The 14,407-nt window shown below is 46.6% G+C and overlaps 1 long non-coding RNA gene across 1 annotated transcript in view; it reads right to left on the reverse strand.

The window, feature by feature from the left end:
- LOC144145589 (uncharacterized) overlaps positions 1-14,407 on the reverse strand; it is a 69,564-nt gene that overhangs the window by 20,021 nt on the left and 35,136 nt on the right. The window contains exon 3 of the long non-coding RNA XR_013317530.1: positions 2,055-2,137. This is a non-coding gene — a long non-coding RNA (uncharacterized LOC144145589). The remainder of the gene's footprint in view (positions 1-2,054; positions 2,138-14,407) is intronic.

A 14,407-nucleotide genomic window follows, 5' to 3' on the forward strand; every position in this document is an offset into this window, starting at 1 on the left:
GGCCGTCAAAACAAAGCTTGTTTAAGGTCATCATCACCATCATCATCATCACCATCATCAGCCTATCTACGCCCAAGGCTCGGGAAAGACCTCTCCCATAGATCTCATTATCCCGGTCCTGTGCTAACTGCGACCAATATATCGCCGCAAACGTCTTGATCTTATCTGCCCGTCTAACTTTCTGCCGCTCACTGGCACGCTTGCCTTTTCTAGGGATCCACTTTGTTTCCCTTAATGACCAATGGTTACCTTGTCTGTTTATGACACGCCCTGGCAACGCCCATTTCCTTTTAATTTCTATTAATATGTCCTTAACACGCGTTTATTCCCTGACCCACTCACTTCTCTTCTTGCCCCTTAATAATACACCTTTCATCTTCCGTTCGTTTGCTCGCTGATTAGTCCTTAATTAATTTTAACCCGTTTAGTGATCCTCCAAGTTTCTGCCCATAGACGTCCCCTTAAGGGACAATGTTATACAGCCATTCATTATCTGAGAATGCCTGCCGAATACACTACACCCCCTTCTTATCCTTCTAATGATCTCTGCCTCGCGCTTGGGATCCGGGGTCACTACATGGCCTAAGCAGGTATATTCCCTTTCAAAGCCTCGCCACCTATCTCAAACCGGTGTGCTCTTTCGAGGTTATTAAAGGAGCCATGAAGACAAAATACAAGTTGAGTTTATTAGAAAGACTGCTTAGTCCCGATAACAATGATACCAATATCATCGCCATCTTAGAACCAATAACGGAGATATTAAAGAAAACGTGTGAAGCAGTCGCGACCCCCTAGCCAATTTCCCGCGACTTTTCTATGACGTCACGGAACATTGTTTGTGCGATTGGCGGCCGCCTAACTCACCTGTCGCGACGACGCATGACTGGACGTGGGTAATGGGGCCTCTAGTATCATTTGACCGCATCACTTGAATGCTAACGTGCAGTTAACGCACTAAAATTATGTTTTATTGTTTGCCCGTATGACGTCATTTTTGCTCACAACACGTCAGTGTGGCGCAAAATTTGAAAGTTTTTAAATAATTCTTCCTTTTTTTCGTTGAAAACATCTTTTGGGGCTGTAATCGAGCTGAGTGAGATACTGAATCCTAGTTCTTTCAAATTAATGGAAGTTGTATTTTCTCCTCATTGCTCCTTCAAGCATTACTTTAGTTTTCTTCATATTAATTTCCAGGCCCACGATTCTACTCTGCTTGCCCAGTGTGGTAATCATGCTTTGCAATTCGTCCCCCGAGTTACGTATATAGCAACGAAACGTTATCAGCAAATATAAGGTTACTGAGCTATTCTCCATTAACGCTTACGCCCGCCTGCATACAATCGAGTGTTCTCAATATCTCTCGTAAACATGATGTGAATAACGTTGGAGAGGTTTATCTACGGCCTAACGACCGTACCTCCGAGTTCTACGGCACATTCCGTGATAATGCGTATAAGATAGCCGCCATGGCTTCTTGTGTAGTAAACTGAGCGCCCTCGGTTCAAGCTGAACATGTTCTGCACCGCGATACTGAACCTTGGTTAAGTTATACAAAGCCCAGTCTAGCAGGTCAGAGTGAATTTAACACAAACGCAAGTGGTGAGGTTACTTCCTGTGAAAGCCTCCGCTAATGGACTTCAGGAAGAATAGAGAAATTTTGAAGCCTGGAATAAATCTGCATCAAAACCAAAACGAGGGAGGTGAATAACGATCACAGGAATATGGGAGGTTTCGAGACTCGGATCATTAACCTGGAAGACCGATATTCAGTAAGCCTGTCGTGGAAGGAAAACGTCACGCTACACACCAATAAAGACCTCGCGACAAAGAAAACGATGCAGCTGACTACAACATTAAGCAAAACTGGTAAAAATCTTTTTAGGCATGACCAGGAAATAACAGAATATTTTTGTCGAATGTCGTAGGAATGCCCGAGACAAAAGGGAAAAGCTGATGAGTTTTTGCCACTACGTGCCACAAACAGTTGTCAATACGGCCCAAAAGTAAAAACACAGCGTTCATTAGATTGTATTCATTGTGGATATTTTACTTACGAAATCCCAAGGTAGAGTTCATCCAGTTATAGTGTTTCCTTGTTCCATCTTCAAAAAACGTCATGTTAGCTGATGCCAATGCTCTGAAAAGGTGGCGGCAAAGTGTTCGATGTATATTTCTGTATTTTTGTGCAATACTGTACCGGAAATAAAAAAATTTCTTCAGTTTTATTTTCATCTTGTGAACAGTGAATTATTTTTCACTCTGCAATAATTTTGTCAAACAAGAAATTATGAAGCTTAAGATGAATAAATGAATCTTGTTTTCTAACATACAGATAAGAAACTGGGTGCCATTGAACCCTGGGAAGGTACAGGGCCAGCGGAGCCTAGGAACGCCCATAAGATGACATTCCCTATGCAGCGCACGACGTCACTTGGCAGAGACAAAATTGGCTACTTCCATTTTTCAATGAATGTTATCATATGTCTGTGCGTTCACTTGATTATATCGCCATTTGCAGACGACACTCCGGCGGTAAGCGAACAAAATGCGGCGCAGCTATGATGCACTCCCGACGAGGCACAAATGGCCAGAATGGTGCGCACTTACTGTGAGGCAAGAGCCGATGACGCACAGGTGGTAAGTGGGGAGGAGACACTACAGCTAACTGTAGCTACAAGGGTTTCCTGTCTGGGCAACCGGTCTACTCACTTATGATCCCCCGGAAAAATTGTGTGTAACAGCTACACTGCAAAAACTACGAGGGCAACTGGGCACTGGGTATTATTTGTGAATGCGCGAGATATGATGTCGAGTTTGTCGGCGCTCACAGTTCCGTGGAATTTCATGGTGTGAAGAATGGTGGCTCGTCTCGCCGTCATGTTGAAGCCGTTTTAAGGCGTTCGATGCCGCCATCAGCACCAACGTCAACGCCGATGCTGGCTTTTGTGCTGCACAGGCCATTATGTGCTCGGAACTTAAAATTTTCTGGGTCTTTCTCATAGACCTACAAGGTAGTTGTGATCACATCATGAGTTTTCTTACACACTATCAGATATCACGGTCTCTTACTGGTTTCGCGTACTGGTTTTGTGTTACTATTTCGGCGGCCTACATGTGGCGCTATTTGGATGAAACATTTGTCTCGTTGGATGGTAACCAGCAATTACCGCGGCGTAGTACGGACGCCAGGACATCTAGTACACAAAATATCTCGCCGCCCAAGGCAGGCCAGAAGTGAACAAAGCGTGCCGGTAAAGGGGATAATTAAAATGACAAACTAATGATCTATTCGGCATTTAAAACAATGGGTAATACTGTGAATTAGGCTAGAATTTATGTAGAATATTTAGAATAAGTACAAAAAAAAATTACGGTAGCTTGAAGTGGAGTAGGAAAAGTTCTGATGAATTAATAATTGATAGTTACGATTAGCAAGGTAGCATTAGGGAGACTCAGCGTGAAGTGTAGTGCATAATTAATAAAAGATAATTAAGGTATAAATCGAGATGAGGTAATACACATTTAAATAGATTCAGCTTTCACAGCGAAAATGATCCTATAGTCAGCCGATGTTTTTAGACTAGTATGTGGTTTCGTTTGCAATATTCTGCCCGATTCGAAAAATATTGTATTTTAAAAGGACGGGTAGACACCCGTCGGGTGAAGGAAGGCAAGAAACATCGTGGGTTCTTCCAGGAGGGTGGACTGTGCTTCGATGGTGTCGACGTCTCGCTGACTATAGTGAATGACACGTCCATAAGGAATGATTCGCATGAGCTTGTTAGGCAGGAGCTGTGCGCATGGGGCAGGTGACATCGAACGGCGCGCGGTAGCATGGGGGCCACACCCACGTGAAAGCAGGTTAAAGATCGACTTCTACGCCAGGACGGAGCAGTAAGACCTGCTCTTAGCGAACAAATCTACTGGGGAGGTCTGTTCTAACGGTAGGAAAATGATACGTGTGGCGCGACGCAGATATTGCCTTCGTTGGAGAAAGTTTTCTTGTGGAGCGGTTTTCAGCGGTGGCAGCGGCGGATGAGACAAATCTAGGGTAATTCGCTGTAACCGGCCCAGTGAGAGCAGGGAGCGTATTTCGCAGAACCCAACACAGCCGGATATGGCATGGGTACGTGTCTAGAAGGGTTGAAATGTCCGTTAAAACTTTTTGGTTCCTCGGAGTAAATCCTGTATCGACATCGCGTAGTCCGTATACATATTTGAAATACAGCCCATTGACACTCGCAGGAGGGGCCATGTTAGTGTCTGCAGGCCATTCCGGATGGCTTTGAGGTCGGACTGCATAGATGACAGGGTGGGGACTGTAGGCAGGCGCAAATTTGAGAGGCGTCCGGGTAGGCAGAGTACTGCATCATGGCAGTTAAAATGGCGTCTCGGGCCCCAGCGTTCACAAAGTCCTGTACCACCTGGGACAGAGTCTGAGCCGCCAGTACTGCTTTTCCCGCACAATTCGCCTCTACATTTCCAGTCTACGAATGTAAAGCCTTGGCAGTGGTCAATTATTGGGAACCTATTGATACAGCCATGGCAGCCTGGTTTCAGGGCGACGTAATGAAGCCTGTAGGGAACAACCCATGGAACTATCAAAGGCCGTTGACTCCGCAAGAAAACCACGTTTGTGCGTACGGGCTGAGCGACGTTATTCATCCAGTTCATAAAACGTGTCGAGCTGACCCTCCGGCTGGAGAATTAGCCCAGAGGCCACTCTAGGGGCGATGTGGTCGTGCATAATGCAGCTTTGTTAATCGCTTCAAGACTGGCCCGGTCCGCCTGGGTCATGTGCTGCACCTGAACCTCATAAACAAGTATGTTCTTCGGGCGTTTCGACTTTTTGTTTAATTTGTGGAAACGTTGCCTTGGAGAGCGAAATAAGTACCGCACCCTTATGTGTAAAGAATTACGTCTTTCGAATTACACCACAGGAGTAGTTGGGGAAAGCACCGAATTCTCTCCCCAAATGCACTAAGTGCAGCTGATAATCACGCGCGATATACACCCTCCAATTGTGGTGAGTAGAAGACTTTCTGGTGTGTGTATACTTAAGCTGTGCTCAACAACAACATCAAGATTCTATGTAGGTCCTCTGCAGGCAAAAGGCATCTCCCATCCACTTCTAACCACTCCTGTCCTGCGGTGCCAGATCAACTCTTTGTCTCGGAAATTTCTGACTTCGTCCATCTATCGAATTTTAATTTTTTTATTTCTTATTCGTCGTATTCTCAGGCAGCACAGAAAGTGTGTCCCAAGACCGGCCCATCTATGGCCGTTTTTTGGCATGTCCGGCCAGCATCCAGGTTCTGGCAGCCACTGATCGTAGGCTGAACAGCCAGTATTCGGCCTCCAGCCCTTCGGTATTTCTCCGGCCGCCCATCTTCAGACACACAATGGCAGGTACCCGGCTGCCATATTGATAGTTTACTTTTGGAGGCCGATGGTCCGATCAAGAATGGTCGGCGTATGGCCTTAGGGCATCCGTTTTTCATTCGGGAAGCGGTGTTCAGCCGCAGCACGGCAAGCGACCGACCACAGAATATTCGTATTCTTTTTCGCAGGCACGGAAAAAAAGCCATTCGAGGGGGGCTTGACAGAGGTCCATCTTCCCTGCACACGCAACCACGAATGTTCATAAGGCATGTATATTTTTTCCAATCTAAGCATGCACATACTTCTATGTGCGAAAATCAGCAGAGTGAATATTTCTCAGAATTTGCATAACAAACGAAAAACAGAATAGGGCAGTCTCAATAGTGACAGATTAGGAGGAAACATAGTTGTATCTACCAGCAGGTTATCAAAGTAAATATGTAAAATATGACACTAAGCCTAACAGTTGATCTGGACATACATCAACACATGTCATTGATAACTGCGAAGAAAAACTAGTGAAAAAAGCATAAAATAGTGACAAGTAAGAGGGGGAGAAAAATGTATCAGTATTTACACGTTTTAAAAACCGTGTAAAATTGCCGGTGCTATGTGAGCAATAAAATTCATATAGCAAAAAAGGCAGGCAAAGCCTCAGTATTTCGTCTTCGCATTTTGTGGGGTACGTCTCGACGTGCAATTTCTCTGGACTACGACTGAGATACCGAGTGACTTTTTTGTAGTTGTGCGCGTTTAGCTATTCTGCAAACAAGTAGAAGACTTTCTCCTTCGCTCAGACATACAGTTGCGATATAATATCAAAAGCTACCCCGATTTAATTTTAATGGTGTTTAGGTCGTGAAATAGCTACTTTTATGGTGCAAGGGTACACTTTATTTATAATTGGGAACATTGGTTTTGTACCATAAATAGTTTTTTGGAAGCGTGGCAGGTCCCACACTAATACGCCGTAACTCAGTACAGATGAAAAGAGACAACTATACAAAATAATATTTATCGAATTGGAACGTAAAACCAGTGCTGCCGCATACAGCCAGTCACATTTGGTAATTTCCCAGTTAGTTATGTCTTTTTCGCAATACATAAGCTATGAAAAGCAGGTACATAAGGTTTTGAAATGGGAAACTATTTCTGATTCTATATTTTGTATATAGACGAATAAAAGTTCTCAATTTCAAAGTTAAAGTTTGGAACACCGAAAGAGCCAAAATCGATTTCTTCTTCAACAGTTGGCTAAAATAATGATGTGTGTTGATGGTAGGGTTTCATGAAAAGTAAATGACCGTATATGCTAGTGAATGCTACTGAAACGAAGTGGTTGCTGAAAGCGTTCGCTCCAGTTACTTCACTGTTGTCTTTGGAAATTTTGTTGTTGGGCTCCGAAGAATGCGATAGTAAAGTATTTAGGCTTTTTTATCTGTCCTCTGAACATCCTGCTGATAAGCTGAAAAGGCTCTACTGCCGTTGTTTTGCAGCAGAAAGCTGATTAGTAACGTAAGTTGTATATTATTCGAGTATGTTTAGTCCGTAAGGGCACCTACATTTGGTAAATCTACTATAGGGTTTGTTCCGCTTCCCAATGAGCTTTAGAATTTCCTGAGTCATCCAGGTCTTATTCTGTTGATAATGTGAATGTTTTACGCGAAAAGGAAGCGTAATTAGCGTTCGTAAACTCCGTCATAAAGATATCAGAACCTTTTTATGGTTTTCTTCCTGAATAACGTAATACCAAGTTATATGGGTTACTCGCTGCCACAACAAATATAAATTTCATGGTTGATTTGTATATAAGTTTACAGATCAGAATATGTTCGTATGTTTATTGTGTGCTGAATTTTTTTAGTGTGTGCCCTCCTGCCACGTGACAATATATTGTACTGGAGTTTGTTGACTGATCCTAGAAGCTAATTTTCTGCCCCTAAGCGTCAGTTCTAACATCCATTATTCCGTGGGCTCTTGAGCCCACCTGGGCTTTCTCTCAACAGCTATTATCCGCTACATGTTTCGTCATCAGCAGTTTTTACTGTTTCCATGCTACGTTTTCAGTATTCTGGGTAAATTACTTCTTGACAAATAGCGCACAAAAAAGGGGACAAGAAAGCATCTGTCTGTTTGTCCTTTGTCCCCGTTTTTGCGCGTTATTTCTCAAGATGCACGAATTCCGTCTAGACCGGCTCGCAGTTATACTAAAGGTAAATTTTTAACAGGAATGTATTTATGCCGGATTACACAAACCTCACCGATGTCATATCCGTCGTAGATATGACATCACCAGAAAAAATTCATTGGCGCGGCGGCGCTAGGATTCGAGCCCACGATCATACTGGCCGTAATGAGAGGTGGGACACGCTCTTAGGACTAAGCCATGAAGTAATGCCCGGATTGTAGAATAAACACACCTTGTATCCTTTTTGCTAACTGCTCCATTTAGATAATGCCGCCATCTAAGAGAGGTGAAGCGAAGAAGTTCGTCGTGACGCGCATGAGCGTCGATAGGTGGCGCATCGGTAGGGCAGGGTGAGGTGAGGTGACTGAGAGGGAAAGAGGTTCCCAGCCTGCACCACGTATGTATCGAAGGAAGAGAAAGGGAAGCTGAGGGGGTAGAAATATGGGTTGAGGTAGTGGTACGAAGGTGGTTGGGACAGGAAAAGGAAGGGGTAATGGGGAAGAGAAGATAGATCAGCGACCACCGCCCAGGAACGGGAAAATAGCAGCTATGGTGGCTAGCGGCGGAAGCTGCTGTGTTTATCCGTCCATCGCCTATGGGAACGCAGGTCAGCTTGTGGAAGACCGCCGCCACGTTCCCCAAGCTTAGCTCGTCGTAAAGCAACCGTCTGGCGTACACGCCACGGAGCAGGACCAATTTGGGCGCAACTTTGCCGATGTAACTTGCCAGCAAGACTTCGCTCGCCAAGAACAGCGACAAGACTACTGCCGACTCGCAAATCATGCTCCTTTCGCTATAGCTGACCGTGACTTCACCAAACGATTTGCTGACAACCCGTTCGGTTTTTTATGAGCGTTTATTTTGCCACAGGTAATATACATGGGGGTGTGAGTTGGCAATAAAAGGTGATTACCTGAAAATGAAACTGTTCGCTTCGCGGGTGAAGTCAAGGGGTGAAGGGTGATGACGCCCATGTGATGGCGCCCGTCTAGGCGGAGGCTCGTCGGCCTCAAGGCGAGGCAGCACCACAGCAAATGGTGGAGGTCGGCGGTCGGGTCACTGCGATGGCAAACTCGGCAACCAGGGTTTGTAGGGGAACCTCGGTATTGAGGCCATTGTTCGCACGGTTTGCGAGCACCTGGGGTTTCAATTGGATTTACCCAATGCTACGGCGCATGTAATCTAGTGTCTAATGTTGATGCGTCTAACGCTGCCATAACGACGAAATATAAATAAGCACGTGTAAGTTCACATCGATGCACAATAAACATTCAAATGCTCCTCTGAAGGAATATTTCACTTTTGTGCTTTATTAATTCCTATCAAAGACGAAACAACAATATTTTTTTTCTCAATTAGGAGTACTTGCCAAGTGCACCCCAGTCCATACCCTACTACGCCCGATTTCCAACTTGTGGTAGGGATAACCACTGACACAGTACCCAAGGTAGCTGTACTCCTTTACTTGTTCTAGAGTTGCGTTAACTTATAACAAGTACCGTGCAAGCAAGCTTGTACGAAGGCGCTATCCTATCGGTCTTCAGAAATTTTGTGTTTTCCGTGTACAGAAACGACGCGGCAGTGAAAAAAAAACTACTGCAGCAAGAAAAATAAAAATTGAGTCTCTGTATGCTTCTTTCACATCATGAGTCCTCCACATGCGGTAGTGTTCTGGCGTCGTGTCCACGTGACAACTTCTTGTACCCGAACATCCAACACAGTACAATCTTCATTCTCGCTCCTGCAATGATGAATTCAATGGAGGCCTATTTATTTTAAACTCAAACTCTTTATGATCGTACTGCTCGTGGGCTTTTCGTTGCGACAGCACGAGTCATTGTTAACATCTTGTTTTTTGTGCTTGGTGCAGCTCGAGAATACTCTTTACGCTTTGAGCTTGCGGGCATCTCGCCGTCTTCACTGTACGTGCTTTCTTTGAAGAAGTCTGGCACTTCTTATTTTATACTGGTATTGTGCGTCCAATATGCCTTAAATCTGAAATTTTGTTTATGCTGAAACGCGTGCATCAGATTGCCAGGGTAACAGCCTTTAGTTGTTGCCAACGGTATTGCATATGTGTACTGGTGTTCAAAGGTTCCCTCGTGTGTGGTTTGGCTTAGTAGGTGAACAATGCGACAGACAGACAGACAGACAGACAGACAGACAGACAGACAGACAGACAGACAGACAGACAGACAGACAGACAGACAGACAGACAGACAGACAGACAGGCAGGCAGGCAGATAGGCAGGCAGACAGACAGGCACCGAGAGGTGGACAGACAGCCAAAAAATGTTTAGCATTTACGAAGCCAAAGAGGGACTGTCATCTTTAAAGAACAAGCAAAGAATCAATCAACGCCATACACATGCTCGCGTGTTCCGGTAGCCAACAAACAAACAAGCGTTTATTGGAGCGACTTCGTTGGTTCCATGATTTCAAGGTGAAAGCATTCTGTCTCCTTCCGGCGATACATATCGAAGACATCTTCACTGCTATACCAATTCTGCGCCTCTACGCTTTTATTCCTTCGTATTTTGGCGTGAATTGCGCCGCACGCCTTCTTTCGTGTGGTGCATGCACATTACCGACCTTACGAAACTGCGGCGCTAGGCTGGACACCACATCACTCATCCTTTATATTGGCTTATTAAGAAGACAAACTTCAGCTTGAAATCTGCCCCGTGCTCGATGGCCTGTAGTCCGGTAGAGTCTTGAACCCACCGTATGAATGTATCGGGAAGCGGCAGGACCACTGGCCATTGGAGCGGAGGTTGCGACTGTTTTCACGCCTTGCTGAAAGGCCAGGAACTCGCCTCCTTCCTGGTCAGGCTCCTGACGGTCCCGATCCGTAATCCGCGCGAGCAGCTGGTCCTTCTGATGACACCAGGGGAAACAGCCTCTGGGTGTCGTAGTACGAACGGTAAAAGACAAAAGGCTGGACCTGCTTCACAACAACACCTGAACCCAGTTTGGTCTGCCTCGATAATAGCGAAGAGTCACTAGGCTCCCCAGCCCTACGTTACGATCACGATCCACGGATTGTTTGAACTGATGATACGCGACCCTTCCTCCGCCCTGACAACATCCAGTCGGCTGTGCCGCCGTCGTCACGAAAATACATTTTTTGGTGACTCAATCATCGTCGCATGGGGAGAGTTGAGAAAGGCAAGCCAAACCTTTTCAAGTATTACAGTCATGTCTCGTTGTTCTGAACGCCTTCGTTCTCCCGACAAATCGTCCATAAAGTGAGTTTTCCATAATAGCGAATCAAGGAAAAACACAAATATTATGGAATATTGGTTTAGGGAAAGATAGTTTTAGGAAGCATCGTTTAAGGAAACATAAAAAAAATCTCAGTCCCTTTACGCTTAACACCAGCCATTGCTTCCAATGAACTGACCAGAGAAGCCTTCAATTTTATGCACGGCGAATATTGGCATGAACCATTATTGCTATTATCGTCCTGTTATCTCTTCCTGAGCGTGATGACTTGCTCTTGCCGGCATATGCCGCACTGGACAATCTCCTTTATTGGGAAAGGGTGTCACCCGGCCGTCACTACCGTAGACTGTAGTTCCCTGAGCAAGAACGTTCTCGATCTGTTTTTATGGTACTGGAAAGGACAGCGTTCCGAGATAAATGCATGCTTCGGGAGAAAGTATAATTTTCTGATACGTACTGGGGCCTTGGGGGTCACCTGTGATCATTTGTATTTTTTGCTTTGGGGGCCCGTGTTCCTAATAACGAGATAAAAGTGCATGTATTTACCTACTTCGTCCCCAAAATAGCCGTCCATAGTCTGGACTGCAGGTTTCTGTATTAAGGGGACAGAATTGCATTGCGAGGGACCGGTTTCCCGAAGATTTCGTCCGTATTCCGGGTTTTCTATATTGACCGGGTCAATATTAATGAGACATAACTATAGATGCAATGTGTTCACATCACTTGACTCAGGTACTGCGGATTTAGGCCTCAGAATAAAGCGCTCTGCGAGCCCATTTGAGCTGGGAGGATACGGGGCTGTAAGCACGTGACGACAACCCAACGCTTTGACAAAAACGTGAATTTTTCAGAAGTCAAATGTGGGCCGTTATCAGTGACAATAGTTTATGGGCAACAAACCATGAAAACAGCTCTCTCAAACAGTTAACTATTGTAAGCAGTAGCAGAAAGCATAATGAACACTTCGGGCCACTTCAGTACATGGAGGCCACTTCAGCCGAGCTCCGTCGCCTCCGCCATGCGTGTGGTAGCGTGGTGAAGCGAGCGGTCAGCCAATGTTGCTGCTTGAAGAAGTCCAGAAGCCGAAGGCAAACTTAACTTGTTTACTGCATGGCGAAAGATGAGCCGAAGTCAGGCAAGAACAATGCCCCGACGGGCGAGGTTACACTACAGGACTTGAGCAGAGTGATAGCATTGATTAACTGCTCCAACAGGAATGAACTACAGCGCTTGGCGGGGGGTTCTTAGTTATACCCAAATCGCCAACGGTCAAACAAGTGTTCTCCTTGCTTTCTGCACACGGAAAGAACGGCACAGACACACACTACACTCTTTCCTGAGTTCATGAGCAGCCGGTAGTAGCGGCGCACGCTGAGTCCGAGATAGGGGAGAGAGGAGGTCTTCGCAACAGCTTCCGCGTCCTTCGGACAAGTCGAAGCATGCCTCGTCTGCCACTGCCGAAGTGTGAATCACACAGAGAGAGGACAGCGATCCGGACTTCCCCAGACATTTAACAGCATGTTTGGATCCCTCGGCTGCAAGCGTGAGTCACCGGCAGCGAGGCTTCTACTCAAAAGGCGCACGTAGTGGAGGCTCACCACATAGCCGAGGAGAGCTGCACGAAGCTTGAAGCAGAGAGGCGGGATGATTCGTAACAGCTTCTCCACCAGGGGTCCGAGATCCCGATTGATAAGGGTATTCAACCATTATAGTGGCTCGCTAAGAACATTTGTGTCTTGGTTAGGCAAGCAACAGAACAACACAGGAAGACAACCGCATCGCCAGCAAGCGCCAAGACAAATCCACACTGAAGTTCTACCAGGCTTTTAGTTGGGTATAATACGCGAATAACTAATAACTACACTAGTTGTATTTTAGCCCAGCAGTGCTTTAACCAAGTATACAAACTTGAAAGGTGACAGTTCGCGTGATTGGAAATGTCCCACACAAAAGAAATGTAATCGTAAAGGGGAAACCTGCTTCACGAAAAACAATGCATTTGAGAAAGTAAGCATCTACAGCCCGTTCTCGCGCTGGGAGCTGCGATTTGGGCTCTCGTCATTGCCCTGAGCTTTCCCATTTTTGAATCGCACCTTCGGTGCGCCAGTGCTCTAAAAGCTGCTGCGACTGTTGGAGGGGACATCGTCCTTCTTCCGAGACGCATCTCATGTCCGCGGAGAAAACTGCTGTAATTTCCACCACTCGATCAAGGCATGCGCTTTCGTTCTCGTCCCCTCGGAGGTGCGTTGAGACCCGGCGCATAGCGTGCTTGCGGCGCTGCCACTCGGCAGGCGCTCATAGGAGCTCTTGCTGCACTTTTTACGACACTGTCAGTAAGCGAACACGAGGGGGTGTTTCCGTTCTAGTTTCCGTCTGTCACGGCCAATCTAGGTACGGGCGGCCTGGTCTAGGAAGATGGCTCGACCCCAGGTGACACCGGAATCGCTACTAGCTCGGCTGGGCGTTGCTCGACATCGGGTATCTGAGTTGGAGGTGGAACGCTAACTACTCGCTCAGTTGCGGCGCCTTCGCTACGCTTAGCTGCACCGTGAAAACCATTCAGTGTGTCGGCTGCCGGCTCTGCCACAGCTGAACTCGCTTCCCGAGAAACACACTTCGTTTCAACTGACTCGTGTTGCCTCCTTTCGTTAACGTCACGGATTAGGCTTTGCCGCGGAACTTTGTTAGCCTGCGAACTGCGGGCGTTCGGGTCGGCAGCCGTTTTCAAAGCCTCCCATGAACCTGAGCACTCCGAACACCACGCTCACACATTTCCGCTCGCAGTAGGGACATTACACGCAGTGAACTTACGCTGCTTTCTGTCGCGAGCCTCTGGAAATGCACTATCCTCGCTATCTTTCTGAGTCTCGTCGTTCCTCTCAGAGGTGGCAACACTATCCTTATTTGAGCCGTTCGCAGCGAGCTCAACTCATTCTCTCCTCGGCAGTTTCTCGAAATTGTACCCCTTGTCGCGTAACAGCTGATCGGACCTGTTCGAGAATAGGTACCTGTATTCCGGAAGAAGTTCTGGGGATACAGCTGCCTGCGTGACAAGTTCACCAACGCGACCTCCTATGCTGACCTGAACAATCGGCAGGTGCACATTTCGTGCTGCTACGGCCTTCTTCACCCAAACACTTTGTCCTGTCATCTGATGCGGTTCAACGTACGAAGGGGGATCATATGCACCGTCGCCGCGGAGTCGCGAACTCGGCATGATTTACCGTTGACGACGAGCTCAAGTACGTACGTCTTCAGAAACAGCCTGCTGTCCTTACTCTGATCTAGCATGTGAAAGACGAGTTTGCCCTTCTTAAAATTCGCAGCGAAATGCCCCGTATCACCGGAGGTGTACCGCGCAGCCTATTTGCGCGCTTCAAAAGCTTTTTTCCGGCGCTGCTCCACGGTGTCTACGCTGCTTTCGTTTTACCGGTCTGTTTCACTACCCGACAAACCGATTTTTCTAGCTCCACCGTCTTCCTGGGGAGCTCTGCCTTTCGGCCCTAACTTATTTGGCCTCGGCCAGAAAACTTTTTGGCCGTCTTTCTGCCCCTGCGCACCTCGGCGTGCGACGAACTGAGCTGCATGATCCACAGTATATACGCCTGGGCT

The sequence above is a fragment of the Haemaphysalis longicornis genome, unplaced genomic scaffold (assembly GCF_048455015.1).
Source record: "Haemaphysalis longicornis isolate Haplotype H1 unplaced genomic scaffold, Haemaphysalis longicornis Haplotype H1 scaffold_7, whole genome shotgun sequence".
Lineage (NCBI taxonomy): Eukaryota > Metazoa > Arthropoda > Arachnida > Ixodida > Ixodidae > Haemaphysalis > Haemaphysalis longicornis.